The 15,628-nt window shown below is 41.8% G+C and overlaps 1 long non-coding RNA gene across 1 annotated transcript in view; it reads left to right on the plus strand.

Moving 5' to 3' along the window:
• LOC144984613 (uncharacterized) overlaps positions 1-15,628 on the plus strand; it is a 104,728-nt gene that overhangs the window by 14,953 nt on the left and 74,147 nt on the right. Inside the window, exon 2 of the long non-coding RNA XR_013648410.1 lies at positions 10,939-11,078. This is a non-coding gene — a long non-coding RNA (uncharacterized LOC144984613). The remainder of the gene's footprint in view (positions 1-10,938; positions 11,079-15,628) is intronic.

Genomic DNA, 15,628 nt, shown 5'->3' on the forward strand with positions numbered 1-15,628 from the left:
TCGCTTTAAGGGTCACCACAGCAAATCAACTTTCACTGATTCCCACATTTGGTTTGGTAGAGACTTTTGAATTCCCCGACTCAACTCTGTGTTTTAGAAATGTTCTAAGTCATACTTTACATCTGAGTAGTATTCTTTAACTCATTTAAACATGAAGTTATTGGATTAAACACTAAGTATGTAACACTACAAGGTCAGAGTTTGACCAAATATAAAGCCTTACTGTAAATAGAATGTGACACAAGTTTAGACGCAGCTGGAATATTTTAGTTATTCATTTATTTTTTAGAAAGTAAAGACAGGTAACTGACCTGATATGGACCTGATCAAGATAAAAAGTACTTTTTATCTTATTTTTTGCACACAAAAAAAATCAGACTTAAAATAATTCTACTGGTTTTTAATTGAATGTTTATACTTTCTAAAAGCTATTAATTGAATTTTAATGAGTATCAGTGGGAGATTACAGACTGTTTGACACCGAAACAAGCGTTTTTCCATTTTCTCGCACAGAAGTTGACTTGGGCTAACAACAGCGCTCGTTGGCGACGCAGAAGATTTACACAGTTAACTTTCATGATGAAGATGAGGCGCCTCTGCTGAAGAAGACACCCTGACATCTGTGTAAATAATCATCTCACTGCCGTTTGTGGTGGGGATTAATAAGTAGATTGATGCGCACTCCTGGGTTTTAAAGTCAGGAGATAATCATCGGCTGCATGTTCTGCTACGTGCCGAACTGCTTTGAAAACAGAAAGCAATTCTCTCTTCCTCACAGCGATTGAGTGCCACTAAACTATTTTAAGTCGACCCCGTGACCTCTTTCTTGTTCTCTGTTTTCGTCAGATAATTTCAATTAATCGCCGCGGCTGGGGGCTGTGAGTGGATGTGACTTTTCTGATGTAGCAGCTTGTCTGCTGATTAGGTTTTGACTAAAACGGTGACGGGAGGCTGAATAAGTCAATTTCAGAGCTTGTTTGTGTGCAAAGCGGTTTTGTGTGAAACACAGACGTCTGTGGTGGAGTAAAAACACAAACGTCTGTGTTTCGTGAGGGAGGCTGGAGTCACGCGCTTCCAAAACACGTCTGATGTCTCCTTAATTAAGGTGCTCCGTCTCTGAACGTCTCGTCTTTTTGGGCCGACGCTCAATCTTTAAAAATCTTTTATTCTACCAATAAAATCTCCGCAGTTCCAGCTTCTAAATTAAACATCAAATTTGCAGCAAAAAAGAAAAAAAACACTTTTAATATAATTGAGATTAAAAAGCTAATTCTAGACTAGAAGGAGCTGCTTTTCCAGAAGAAAATATGGGTTGAATGCTGTGTTGCTGAATGAAAATGAAACTAAAAGGGGAATAATTGGCAAAAATAATAAATAATAAAATAAAGATATGATCAACGTTGGCCATAAATAAAGTGAAAACAGCACAATAACAAAAAAGAGATTTTTGTGAAAAATGCCAGAGGCGGGAATCGAACCAGCGGGCTTCTGCACCAAGGATTCCCCATGTATTTCAACGCAGGCAAAATCCTGGAATATCTTTTATAGTTTTAATAGTTAAATATTTAAAATAGTTAAATTAATGTTTAAACCTGCAGAAATTCCAGCAACTGTAGAATTTTTTTTGTTTTGGGGGGGTTTAAAAAGTGGGATGTAATCCTCTGCTTATATTAGACCATAATGAGGAATATCTCCTTCATTTGTAAAGTTGAAAATGTTTTATTGTGCTGTCTGCGTAAGGATAGTATTATAATAGTGAATTTCTAGTGTGTATTGAGGGTCACTAGACTGGCGAATAAAAACCACAATGTATTGCTTTTGATTGATATTTCATGAGAAAAAATTCTTTGATTTGTTTTTTTATAAATTATCCAGGTTTTCATGATCAGATTTGGAAATAATCTTTGTACAATGTTTATATTTATTAGGATTTTTCTTTGCAAATGGGTGGTATCCTCTTGGGTGTTTAAAAAACAAAACAATGTAGTGAGCTTGATATCAGACTTTCTTATAAAAGTAAAGAGATCAAAGTTGCAACAAAAAGGGAGCTTTTCATTCGTTCATTTAGTGTCTTATGGTGCAACTTAGGATCTACGGAGAGCAGGAAGGTTCAAAAAAGCTCAAAGTACAAAATAATTTTCCCATAGGAAGAAAAATGGCTTTTAGGGTTGACTAAAATGATCTTGTAAAGATGACATTGACATAGATATTCTTTGTTTACAGCAGATCATAGTCTCTGAAACTCTGACTACATGTCCCCTCTCCTCTGAAATATTCAACCACCAAAAGAGAAACTGTCATACAAAAAAGAGCAGTTTACAAAAAAAAATAGTAATCCTTACCTTCTTCGGTTTGAAAGGTTACACACACATTTATGCACCTTTGAGATTCCAGGAGACATGGGGAACAACTGAAACGGTGGAGAACCATCAAAAAAATAAACACACACAACAAAATGCAAGGAGGACTCATCCAGGTGTCATTAGAGCAACAGAAGATTAAAATCAGGTCAGAACTCGTTCCGTTCAGGTCAGAGGTCAGCAGAAAGAGACTTTTAGACAAACATGGATCCATGGGACATTTGAATGAGAAAGAACACTGAGGAACATCTGGACGATCCACATGACAAGCATCTGGACTTTTAGAAAAAATCTGAGCAGCAGTCCTGCATGGTGGTGGTAGTGTGATGGTATGGACTTTTCATTGGTAGAAATAATGTTTTACAGCTCTATTTTAACCAAATGATTTGTATAAAGTATCCGAAAGTGTTAGAAAACTTCTAAACTAAGTTCCTTAAAATCCTGTATTACAAAGTACAATACTTGTTTAATGCAGTACTTCCTGCCTCCATATGTACCTATCAGACAATAACATGTATTTTTTTCTTGCATTCTACTCATTCATCTCCTGACCGAGCCCATGTTGGTGAGTTTTTCTTTTCCTAATGTGAATCTAAAGGAGCAGAAAGTAAAACATGATTATCAGCCCGATATGTCGGAGAGACAATCGTGTTATTTTAGAGCCGTTAGCTGTCGTGACCGGCTCTGCTCGGCCGCACAATGGAGGGTTTATGTGACAGGGGTCGCGATCCCTAAAACCACAACAAAGTCTATTGACGCGCTCACAATAAACATCCCCCGAGACTTCTCCGCTCCGACGGGCCGCAGATGCAACTTGTTGATAAAAACAAAACCTGCTTTGAATGGAGAGAAATGATGCTGCTTTCCCGCTAGGACTGAAGGAAAGAGCATATATGGATGGATTGTTTTTTTTGTGTGTGTGTGTGTGTGAGTGCAGAAAAGCCTCGCAGGGTCTGAGCACGCCTGCCTTAGATCAGCTGCACGGTTGCAGCGTTGCCGTCTCTGAATGGCGACCCTCTGTGCGTTTCCAGGACGACGCCGAAGCCTCCATATCAGGGGTCGGTCTGCGTCTTCGGCCCCGCCGCTCTCATTCCCCGCGCAATGAAATTATGGCATGGCGAGCCCGCCTCACGGAGGCAGATCCAAGGCCCATTTATTTGAGATTGCTTTTAGTGTAATTCGATAAAGGCTTTTTTACTCATTTATTTCCATGGTGAAATTCATGCTGAGGAGAAGCAGGGCTGCATTTCCTTCATTAGCAGTAATAATAACAATAATGGCATTAAAAAGCAATCATTCGATAGGTCCTACCGCCAGTGCCGGTCTAAAAAATATAGATGGACGTCGTTTCATTTTAAAATCAGAACGCAAAAAAATGTTTTTTAAAGTTTTTGGTGGAATAAGAGCTTCAAATGTTTGGAACAGAGGACTTGAAAGGGAGAGAAGGATTTAGGAGCCTCCACAACTCCACTGTCGGATCCATTTCTCACCACTGGAGGCCAACTGGCTATCAAGATGGAGCTGCCCCCGCCGTTTCACCCAGGAAACTTCCTCCTCCTGCTAATCTGTGGAGCAAGCTCAGCCTCCCCGAATGCCCTGCAAAAATAAATATTTGAATATTCTCCGGCACTCCTTAACCAGCTTAAATTGGATCATTTTATTTCGCCGCCTGCCCTTGCCAAAATGCCAAGAGAGTGTGGGTCTTGGCGAGCCTTTCGCGCCCGAGCGTGCCACCCTCCCCGCGGCCCTGCCCACCCCTCTGCACTATCAGCTGACACAGAGACTGCCCCCGGGGCCGCCTGCTTTCTCCTCGGCCACGCTCCCGCTGCGTGGAGCTGGCACGCCGGGGCCCACGCGGACGCCGGTCCTCGCCGGCCCCTGAGTCCAGGCATCCGGCATCAGGTGGGGCGTGGAGAGGGGGGGGAACTGTGAGCAGAGGTGGTTTCACTGCTGGTTTCCGTGCCGAGCGGATGAAGAGAATTCTCAAGGAAATCGAATGTAATTGTCATCCTTGGAAAGTGTTCTGGATTCTGCAACTTTTTCATTTTTACGAGGAAATCCAACTTGATTCACAACTTTAGGCAAAAGATCTTCAGTTCTAAAATTTCCCCAAAATCTTTTAGCTTGGAGTTTGGAGTGAAAGCAACAACACTTTAAGGCCGCGTCCCACAGCCACTACAAACAGTTTTCCACGCATGAAACGACGGTCTTTTGTGATACACGTGGGATTTTCATGATCCTTCGGCATTCGTCGGCGTGCGCAGATGTCCTTCAAGGGTTTCGCCGACGGGTCTTTACAAGAATTCGGATTTGAGTTGTTCAAAAGTTTTGGTCGGTTGAGAGTTACCAATTTATGGGTATTTTATGTAGTTTATATGCAATTGTTACGTAAATCTTGGCTAGATGCACCTGCAAAGTTGTGGCCTTCCACAACCTTTTCACGTATTTGGTACAGACTTTTCACGGATGTACCACCGATGTATGACCTTTGTATACCGTTGGCAGCGCAAATCCCAGTTTGAAATTGAGTAATTTGACGCACAAATCACTAACGAATTGCGTCTAAACAACACAATCATTGCGCACGATTCATGTTCTACGTTGGTTTACGTGTTCTTTGTGTGGTTTATTTGTACTTCTTCTGTGGTTTTAATGTTATTCATTTGTGATTCATCTGCAAACATTTCAAGTAAAGACCTCAACTTCTCTCACTTCTTCCACGTTTATTCACATATGACCAATTACAATCAAGGCAAGATGCACAGAATCTACGCACACGGCCTTCAATTACCATGACAAATGGTGAAAACCATTATAACTAGTCACAAGTAATCCTCCGTGACTCTATTCTTCTTCATCGCTGCAGCCCAGATGAGACTTTATTCTTGAGAAAAACTTCTCAACATTTATAGAAAAACTGCATGCTAGCTTTTTGTTTTCTAGAAAAAACACTGCAACCTCAAAAGACTAAAAGATGACTGAAGAAGAATTGTTTTTTTTAATTGATTTTTATCATCCAGTCAAATGGTCTCCAACCAAAGTCGCGGGCCGGTACCGGCCACTGGAACAGTTGGTACCGGGTCACAGAGACAAAGAAACACAACCTGCACTTTTCCATTTTATTTACAATCTGATTCTAAAGGAAGTTGAATTTTGAAAAACTAATCCGACTCCTTGATTCATTCCGACAGACCATAATAATAATAATAATGCATTATATTCAGCAAGCAGCTGTGTAATGTTAAGACATCCTACTAATAAAGTTTTTTAAACGAGGGATTTAAGTTTATGGTTATATTAAGAAAATACCTGTTCTTCTTACTGTTGTACTGTATAAAGGGGGGGGGGGGGGGTATTAATCTGTTGCAAAAATTGGGTGGGTGTCACAAATGTTCATTTTTATTAGATCCAATCCAATAAAAGTTGTATTTTTAATTATTTGCTCCGGCTGAATGGCTCCAACATGGGTCGCCATTTTTGATGCGCTGGTATCGTTAGATTGTTGTTGTGAGGGACTGTAAGCTAGCGGGAGAGAGCGTGAACAGATGGGTGATGGGAGGAGGGGGCGGGCTTATAACATCAAAGTTGAATTTCAAAGGAACTCCTGCCGCTCTGCAGAAACTATGTCCTAGAAAACGACACAGAAAACGGCATAATCGTAATTGAAAGACCCCTGGGAACACTTTGAAAATAGATCAAAAGATGATAGGAGGGAGTCTTTAACCTTTACGGTGGATCAATGAAACCATCCCTGGGATGTCCTGCAGGGGCATCTACTCTGTTTCTTGTTTTAATTACCTTTTCAATAATGATGTCATGGTGTAGAGTTGCATCTGTACTTTTATAGCTGGATAATATTTCTTTTAGTTGGACCAGATCTTTTAATTGGATATTGAACTTAAAAATGTTCCATGCAATCTCCAGAATGGATTGCATATGTAAGGGTTAATTGCCGACGAAGTGTGCATTATCACTTTTAACACATGCCATGGAAGCCTGAACCGTCCGACGCGAAGCAGTGTGTTAAAAAGTGCGTTTAAAAGTGAAAATGCACACTTGAAAAGCCATTAACCCGCTTAACCATGGTCACCTTCAAAAGAAATAAATATTAACAAGTATTAGTCCTTCATTCTTGTTTTTTTTTTATTTGGATCGTTTCTCTCACGAAAAGTGGACCATTTGTTACGTCCATCGCTGCAGTCAAGTCACGGCGATATAAAGCGATTATATATATGCTGATCTTTCAGATGGGTTAAATAAAGCATCTGTTCAGATAGAAAGTTCACCTCTTACTGCTTGTTTTTGTCCAAATGATACAGAAGATTTTAGATAAGTGACCAGAACTTCTTTTTGGGGCGAGCGGTTATCACTTTTTAATGCACACCCAGCAGCCAATCAGAATGGAGTATTCACCCGGACTGTGGTATAAAAAGTTATAACCCACAATATCGGCAGCAACACGTAAACCTGAACAGATGGAGCGAGTTGGGTGGAGCTGCCCTCAAGGGAGTTGATGCCTGTTTGGTTAAAGACTGATTGCACTCAAAACTGACTAAAGTTTTCTTTTATCCTAATCGTTCTGTTGTCGCTTTTCGTGTTGAGAAGTACGACTTTGAATTTTTTTTTTTTTAAAAGACAACCCTTTCAAGAATTCGTGAGTCTGTAAACTGCTTCAGTCTTTCAATGGGGAAACTGGTGAAAAGTCTCCAACCACAAACCTCGTCTGTGGGCTGAAGGTTCTGCCTCATTCGTTTCTGTAAATGTAAAATTGGGCGCATTTAGTGGATTACAGACTCGGATGCAGAAACGCTGAAAGGGAAACAACAGGCTGCTGGATATTTTTTCTGATCTTTTTCTTACTGAAGTTTTCCCAGAACTTTGTCCAGCACCTGCATGATTAATATTTAATTTTTCTGTTTTGGAAGGAAGTATTTACACGGCCTTTAATTACACGGGTTAGTTCAAACGTACATTTATTGCAGCATTTTTTTCCCTGATATTCCCTCGTTTTTGTGAATCTCATCAAATGCTTTCATCAGTTGTTTGTAATTGCCTCATTAAAGTTGTCCTAATTATAGTGATCAAGAAATCTTCCATATGTATCAGGAAAAAAAGAAAAAAAAATCTATTTGGTTATGGAAATTCCTAAAATCCCTTGCTGACGATGATCGCTGCACTGCGATGGTCGTGCGGAGGCGGGGCCTTCTGGATTTATCTGTTCCGTAACCGTCAGACTCCTCCAGACTTTTTGCTCCACTGTCAGCCACACAACACTTACAAAAACACAACACAAACTCACCAAAATGTGCACGCACAGAGTACCTGCGGACAACAAATTTTGGGCATGGTGAACGACCGCCCCCACCCTAAAAAAATGATGACATCACAGCGGGAAAACATCACATTTTTACACAGTATGGAAAAAGATCACTGTTGTTTGCGCGATCTGCACGAAATTTCACCACCAGCTCAAATCTACAACTATAACCAAAGTTTTGTTGACCTTTGACCCCTGCGAGAAGCCGCCAGCTTGAATTAAAAAAAGAAAAAAAAACTATTTTTAGTACCTTTTTTTTACAAATTTAAACTCCTCCCAGGAATTTTGATCAATCGCCTTCTAACTCCTCGAGCATTATTGGGAAGCTACTTAGGGAAAAACTGCGTTAGCGCGGCGAGCTCGCAAAAGTGAAGTCTCCTGTTGCTCGCACATTTATTACTGAAATATTGTGATAATGTGATGCATGAATTCCTGGCTAAAGCTGGACAAAACATTATGACGCCCGATATTAACACATAAGGAATGTGGGTGTGGTTAAGAAAAAAGCCTCTGTTGCCAAGGAAATCCTAAAGTATTTTTCAAATAATGGCATAGACCTGTAAAAAATTCAAGTCCTAAAACTTTTTGAAACCTTCATTTACTTTAAGATGAAGTGTTACAATCCAGTCTTTGTTCTGCTAAACAATTTAGCTGCTCCTTTCTTTGGAGTGGAATTAGATCAGGTTTGGCAGCCCCACATGCTCACACTTCCACCACCATGCTTAATTGTTGCTCTGAGCTAATATTTCTGATGTTTTCATTTACATAGTCACAGTTTTTAACTTGATAAACAGTCAAATTAATGGAAAAACTTCTCTCCATCTTTTCCTTCAAAATAATTTTTATATTAGTTCAAATTAAAAAATTTAAAGTACAATGGGACACTTCAGGGTCACTGCTCTGCATAGAGTCTTCATGACCAGAACACTATGACCTTTGACCTGTCTGCTGCAGGAACATCATAGACTACCACAAAAAATAAATAAAACCCTCATTCTGGAAAGCTGAAAATCTCCCTGAAGTTAAAGTGCCGCTCTCATTGCAGTCGTTGAATCATTTTAATAAACAGAACTGTAGCTGACCTGCCTGCAGCGATTCATTTCTTTTCCTTATAAACAAAAAACGGTCTGCAGGCAAATTTAAATGTGCTTCGGGTCTGTTTGGTTTGACCTAAAAGTGTTTTTCCACCTTTAGCACGAGGAATACATTAAGTCACTCAAAACATATTTCAATCATCTCTAAGGTTTGTTTGATAACGTGATAAAAGCCTTTGAGTATTTTTTTAGTTTAATTTAAAATTTCCCAAGAAGCTTTAAAAAGGTTTATGGTTTTTAAAATGTTTGGTTTGAAACATTATAAACATAATTGAGATAATCCTTAGAATGCCTTTTTGGAACATACAGCTGAGCTTCGCCTCTCTTTAGACCATTTTCAGTTTTGAGTTTTCCTTTGCTTTGTTTTTGGATTCCTACATTTTTTTTTTCCGTCTCTACATGTTTGATATTTTACTATAAATCCTAATTTATTTGGGGCTATAAATCATAATTTGTTTGTTCTATAAATCATCAAAAAAATAACACAAATTAAGATCAACCAGTTTCTAAAGTAAAAGAAACTAACAAAATGTATCACCTGGAATTGAGTTTTTGTAAAGTTTCAGTTTTTGTGGAATAATTGAGTAAAATACTAAAAAAATGGATTTTAAGCATAAACAGCGTTAAAGATCAATTTTCAGATAGAATTGTACATAAAAATGCTCCAAAAGGCTCAGAAGTATTGAGGGTTGAATAGATCTGGACCTGGAATTGGCCAAATTTGTCATCATTGTGATCAACATTTTCTAAAACTGTCAGTTTATTATTCTGCTGTGGAGCAGCATAAAATCACGTTTAGATAGGATTATTTGGAGTAAATCTAAGATTGCTAAAGTCTACAGAGACGTTGAATATCACACCAGCATTCGAATAAATTACATGTAAACTTGTTTTTGAAAAATCCCGTCTGCCCGCTGCATTTTCATCTCAATCTGCAAAGAGTCATGTCTGTTATAAAAGCCGACACAAAGTGCGACATGAATACTGGGTAATTTTGGCGTCATAAAACAGGGGAGAGTGGGAGATAATGAATATTTCTCCGTCTGGCCCATCCAGCCCCCCCCCCGTTCTTCATGTGTTTAAACCCCCCCCCCATATCTCCCATGCAGCTGTATCGTCCTTGGGGCTACTGGCTAACCAGATCGGGTGCTAAATTCACTAATTGAATAATTTCAGCGAGCTCCACAATGGGCTCTTTGAAAGGCGCCTGCTCTTTGTGTCCGTCCTCAAGTGACTGAAAGAGCTGCGGCGTTCGGGGCGAGAACGTGGGGCGAGGAGGCTGTGTTCTCTGCGTTTGTGTTACGCTGTTGTCAACCAGAGCGGTGAAGTGAGTTTGATACAGGAAGACAAGTGCAGTTTGCTTTTTGTAATGTCTAAATCAGGGGTGCCCAAAGCCGGGCCTCGAGGACCGGCTTCCTGCTGGTTTCCCAGAAATCCTGCCTCATCTGCTGTTGATTACCTGGGCCAGGTGTGTTTAGCCAATAAGGAGCTTCAATGGCAGGTTGGTTGGAAAAGATGTAGGAGAACGGCCCTCGAGGCCTGGATTAGGCAACCCTTGGTCTATGTTGTTACTAAATCAAGATATAAAGAAAAAGTTCCTTGTTAAAAAAAAAAACGCTCAATACTCTATAGACTCTGATGAAAATTGTGTTTTTATTGTTTTTAACGTGTTCTTCATTCTGATGATAGAAGACATTTATAAAAAATTAAGATTAAACTGCATTTCTGCGTATTTCTTTATTCAAATGATTCGGGAGCAGATGAAAAAGAGCTGTCTAAAAAAGATTGCAATTATGACGTAGAAATACTCCGGGTGGGCGACAGGCTTCCCGCTCCGCTCTATTCTGATGCATCCGCCAGCAGAAATAGATCCACGTTCGTCTTTGTTTTTGTCGTCGTAGCACCGGTTATGTTAGATTGGGGGTTTGTGAGGCTGTAAGCTAGTGGGAGGGAGTGCAAACAAAGAGTTCAGATTTGGGTGATGGGAAGTGGGGGGGAGGTTTTTTACACTAAATCCCAATCTCAGTCTGAGTAGAAACAGCTCTTCAAATCCAGAGTCAGACTCTTTTGCCATCTTTCTTCACACATTCGTGGAGAAAAATAACACAGTGGATGACAATTTAGTAAATGCAACATTTTGCAGATGATATGTGTCTTTTTCTTATAGGTCATGAGGTTTTGGTGTTGCCATCCAAACCAGCTGGAATGAGAGCCATGCTTCTGTCAGATAAAGATGGAATCCATTCCCAGGTTTGTCATCAGAAACCAGTGAAGGGCGGAGCATCAGCTTGACCAACAGATCGGAAGGTGAGGCTCTTCATCGGCCTGTGTGTTCCTAAAAGAGCTGGAGGAGACAGTTAGAGGGTAGGAAGCAACAGATGAATGGATGGACAAAGATGGAATGAAAGTCTTTTATTTTGAAGGAGATTTCTTTTCTTGGCTCACATAGCACATCTACGTTTAATCCTGGTCAGGGTTTTTTACAACAGTAATTTTTGGACGTTTGTGCTTCTTACTTTCCTGCACGGGCCGCAAATTAATATCAAAGTTATTTATTTTGTGCACACACCCCAGTAGAATTCTTCTGCGGTGCTTAAATGTATAAATAGAATGTGAAAGAAAATGAAAAGACCAGTGTCCAACTAAAAAAATACAAAATGTAATCAGGTTCTCCTTGGGGTACAGAGGTCTTAAAGGAAGTGTATGGTCTGTGCTTTGGAACGGTTTGCTGCTAAACATTAGAGAAGATTGTTTTATAGCCAACATAAAATGTTGCTGTTTTAGGATGTTTTATTCACTTATTTATCAGATTTGTTATCATATTGATCTTTTAAATGATGATGACGATGCATCAATTATTCAGAGTCTCTTTTCCAACAGTTTCTTGGTATCAAAAGGCTAAAGTGCGATTTCCCGCTTCAGTAAATGCAGAAAAAATGTTGTTGAGATCTTCGGCCCTCCTTCAGGTCTGACTCTGTTTCTCTGATGACCTTGTTCTTGTTCTTGGACTGATGTTGGCCGGGAGGAAGGGTTTTTTTCCACCGTTGTAGGTTTTCGTCAAAAGTAGAATTTGGGTCACACTGTGGCTCAGCATAATTATTTGTTTCTTAAATAATTTTCCAAATAAAAACATTTGAAAGAAGGTCAAAGAAAAATGAATTACAAACAAATAATTTGTAGTTTTTCCTTTTTTTGTTACTTTAATTTGACCTAAAACAACAGTTTGGACTCTCAGCCTGGAAACATCGTATGAACTGCAAAATCTCTTTAACTACTATGCAATAAACTGGTTGAATGTAATTTCTGCAGCTTTTTTTAAAATCCGGATTGGAATTTGCAGTCAGAATCCCATCAGAACCGGGCCTTTTACTGCTGCATCCTTCACTCACTTTCTTGCGACTTTGAAGCCTTCTTTGTGCTACTTTGGAGCCAGAAGCCTCCTGGTCACGGATCCCTTCATCCGATCCATCTCGAGAACTGAACGGTTTCTGGCAACCTTCTCCTCCCCCTCCTGCCGAAATCTCAGTCTCAAAGCTTAGGTTTCAAATCTTAACTTCTCTCTGAATTCCCTTTTTATTTATTTAACTTCTGACCACATTTGCCTACTTTAGATTGACCTCTGTGATTCCTGCCTTTGTGCCTCAGCCAGGATTACCAGGCTGAGTGACGAGCTGCCTTTTCTGCGCCGCTCAAGCCTGAAACCTTCCCCACTCCGGCCTGAGCCAGTCTATATGACTTATGGAGTTTGGGCCCCTCCACTGCCAATCCCACTTAGAGTGCAGTTTTCTGATAAACAAAAGCACATTCAGGCTTTAGCTTCTCATTTCACACTATGTGCTTTGGCTGGAGGCAGTGCTTTCCTGGAGCCCCTGGCCTACAGTCCAAAGAATGGCTCCAGTTGGCTTTGCCTTAAAAAAAAAAACGTGGGGGGGGCACCACATGTGGAGGATTAGGCTCCATCTTTCATCCTCCACGCTCTCTGCTCGCCCTCTGCGACTGGAGCCATGGCTGCTGCCCCGTGGACACCGAGGTTTGCTGCCTCCACCGCCCGACTCGGATCCACCTGAACCCCCAGCACCCCCCCCCCCCCCATGACAAACCATTTTAGTTTTAGTTTGGCACTCACTGTTTGCCGTAGGAGGGAGTTGTGTGTGACTTTTAGGAGCAAAGCTTCGTTCCCGACGATATAGTTGCTCAAAAAGTTTTGAAACTCCGCCGTCTTCTCCCCAAAAAAAGGAAAAAGCGGAAAACCGCCAGCGAGGAACACCTCGGCATGCATATGCAGTGTGGACTCTCCGCCACCGTCACATGTGTTCCACACCTCAAATGCACTTAACCTGCAGGCGGGCGCATTGAAGAGGAGCATCGCTTCATCAGAAACGTGGGGGGGCTCACATCTGAGGGGGAGTGGCACCCGTCACGGCCTTTTGTCTCAGGATAAGTGCGCACGTAGCAGAGCGGTTATTAGCCATGCACGTGAAACGCTAGCCAAGGCGTGCGGTGACCCCGGGGGGGGGAGGGGGGCGCGCGCCTGTCTAGGGGAACAGCTGTGCCGCCCACTCGCAACAGTTGTACCCTTCCCACAGCGGGCGACTGAAGATGATACCTCACTTCACCGGCGCTCGCGCTGGCGCCATGGCAGGGTGGGGGAGGCGGCATTTTTCTAAAGGAAGGGATGAATGGTGGTGGTGGTGGTGGGGGGGGGGGGGGGTGGTGTATTTACAGGATCAATATTTACCCAAATTCTGCTCGGGAGCCAACACCTGCTGCATCTTTGCAAAGTTGGTGAGATGGAAACTGGCTGCTTATGAAGATTTTCATTAACCCCCCCCCCAACAATAACATAAATGTTGATCAGATTATCGGGGTATTAAAACAGAAAGTCAGATTCTCTTCCTCTGCTCAGTTTTTGGTCTTTTTCTTTTTTTTCTCCGACGGCTCATTAAAACAAATGATGAAGATTTTAAAGGCTTGGCGGTGCCGAGCAATTTTCTTTATTATTCTCTAATGCTTGATGAAGAGTTTCATTTACATGTGGAGAAAACATGCATTTCAATGCCTACAGACTTGAATCATTTCCTTGTAATGCAATAGTTAGTTTTAATTGCTTTTTAATGCAGTCGCTTGGCTGGTTTATTGTTGAAAACAAACTTTGTGTTGCGTCCGTTTTGAATTCAGACACTATTGGAGGGGAGCGGCGGCGCCGCTTTGAAACGTTGTGCCTTTAATAAAAGGATGTTTGAACTCACAGCTTGCTGTCAGATCAAGATGGAGACGTGTGCTGTGAGCGTTGGCACCGCCGCAGATGAACTGTGACACCTAAATCAACAACTCGCAGAAGGACTTTGCCCCAAAATTCATTTGTCAATAGAGCGAGTCAATACTCGCTGATCTGCGCGCAGCTCCTGAGCCTTCTGTCTTCCCGTCGACACACAGAGGACAGTGTCTGGCTAGACGTCTGGCCATCAACCCGCATTATCTGTGCGTCTGCTGTGTAAATGGAGCGAGCGCTGGATCGTCCCGATCGCAGCCGCGTCCCTCTTTGTTCCAGCGAATGAAACCCAACACGACACAAATGGAGACCAAATTCAGTCTCTGGGAGTCGGCTCCTGACTGATTTAATCACGCTAAGTGGTGGGAAGTCACAGAGCGCTGGTTCAACGCCGAAGATGTCGGGGAGTTGTGGGTTTTAGTTCAGCATCAAACATTGAGGTTTTGAAGTTTGGGGAAATTTTCAATAAACTCTAAGGTAACCTTTAGCTTCTTCTGATGGAATAAACGTGTTAAATGACAAATGACGACCATAACATGAAACCATGGGATGCTGCATCAGTTCTACATCAGGCACCACAGCAAAACTACTAGAAATTACAATCTAAAAGGATCTTTTTTTTAAAAAAATAGTACGATTCATCTGTCAAATTCTGGTCTCTCTTTTGACTCGTGCTACTGGAAGCTTGTCCAAAAGTGTGTTCGTGAACTTGACGCTCCTGCTGTGTGTGGGAAGAGCTACCGTCAAATGTTTTTAGCCTCAACTCTGCATGGAAGGCACAGTTGACCTTGTTAGTCACCTGTGAACCGCTTCTCGTCGACGTCGAAGGGGAGCCAGTCGTGGTGGCTCGGGCATCTGGTCCGGATGCCTCCTGGACGCCTTCCTGAGGAGGTGTAACGGCATTTTCCACTGTGCGGAGACCCCGGGGAAGGCCCACGTCACGCTGGAGAGACGGCGTCTCTCGGCTGGCCTGGGAACGCCTTGAGGTCCCCCCAGAGAAGCTGGAGGAAGTGACCGGGAAGTCTGGGCCGCCCCCGTAACCCGGTCCTGAATGAGGGAGAAGAAGATGGATGGATAGAAATCAGTGAGTCCGCCAAAAATGAACCACAATATAGCAATGAAACACTCTATTTTCTACTTTGATTAAGAACCGAAGTCCCCTACAGTAACATTCCCATTCACCTAAAGACACACAACAAAGTAGGGTTTAGGGTCTTGCTCCAGGACACTTGCGTAGGCAAGAAGCGAAGCAAACCTGAGACCCTACTGGAATATGATTTCTGGATGGTCTCTCAAAAGGAGAAGATTCAGGTTTCTGTTTTAAGACGTTCAGGGACCAGAATCAGAACTGTTGGGTGTTAAAAACTAAATCTGTGTTCTTTATCTTTTTCTGTTCTTACTCTCTGACTTTGACTGCTTCAGGTGTCCCTCGTTTAAGTATCAGATGATCATCAGTTTTCTCGATCCTCTGGTTGCATGAATGCGAGCAGCAAACCTGGTTTCTCAGGGAGGATTCTGTCACAGCAGCAGCAGCAGCAGCAGCAGGTCAGACAGAAGAAAAGCATCTGGATGGGAAAGGAGGGTG

This window comes from Oryzias latipes, chromosome 16 (assembly GCF_053564925.1).
Source record: "Oryzias latipes strain Hd-rR chromosome 16, Olatipes_Hd-rR_3.1".
NCBI lineage: Eukaryota > Metazoa > Chordata > Actinopteri > Beloniformes > Adrianichthyidae > Oryzias > Oryzias latipes.